Source organism: Arachis duranensis, chromosome 4 (genome assembly GCF_000817695.3).
Source record: "Arachis duranensis cultivar V14167 chromosome 4, aradu.V14167.gnm2.J7QH, whole genome shotgun sequence".
In the NCBI taxonomy this organism is placed as follows: Eukaryota; Viridiplantae; Streptophyta; class Magnoliopsida; order Fabales; family Fabaceae; genus Arachis; species Arachis duranensis.
In genome coordinates this window covers 26728935-26729527 of record NC_029775.3, presented here as the reverse complement: position 1 = coordinate 26729527, position 593 = coordinate 26728935, and positions in this window count along the sequence as shown.

Here is a 593-nt window from a genome sequence, read left to right as displayed (position 1 = left end):
TCTCTCACTTGATCTTCAAATCACCATAACTTTTGATCTAGAGCTCCGATTGCCGCCCCGTTTGCGGCCACGCGTTCACCGCGGAGAGCTCTAAAAAACCCATATAATCAATCTTGAGGTAAGCCACACCTTGCTGTTCGAAATCTCAGCCCCTATTTTCGAGTTTCATGGGTAAAATGTTGAGATTTTGGGTTCTTTGATGTTATAGGACCCAACTCTCTTGAAGGAGAAGGTTAATCTTGTCTCCTTGGACCTTGGGTGTGGTAAGATTCTCAACTCTAGTATATTTTTGTTGTTTTATGATGTTTGGGTTTGAGATGTTGTGTATGGGTATGATGGTTGTGGCTTAGGTTGTGTATGTGTGGATATTGGAGCTTGATTGGTGATTTTGAAAAGCTTGGAAAGGGTTTGGTGGTGCAAAATCTGTTCTTGGAAGTGTTGAGGCCTTGAGAACTTGTGGATAAGTGGTTTAGAAGTACTCCGGTGGAGCTTGGGAAAATCGGCTAAGGTATGGTTTCGGTTTCCCGTATCTAATATGTAATGTGGTAGGAAATACTTAGGCTAAAGGCCCTAAGATAGGCATTGAATGGTTG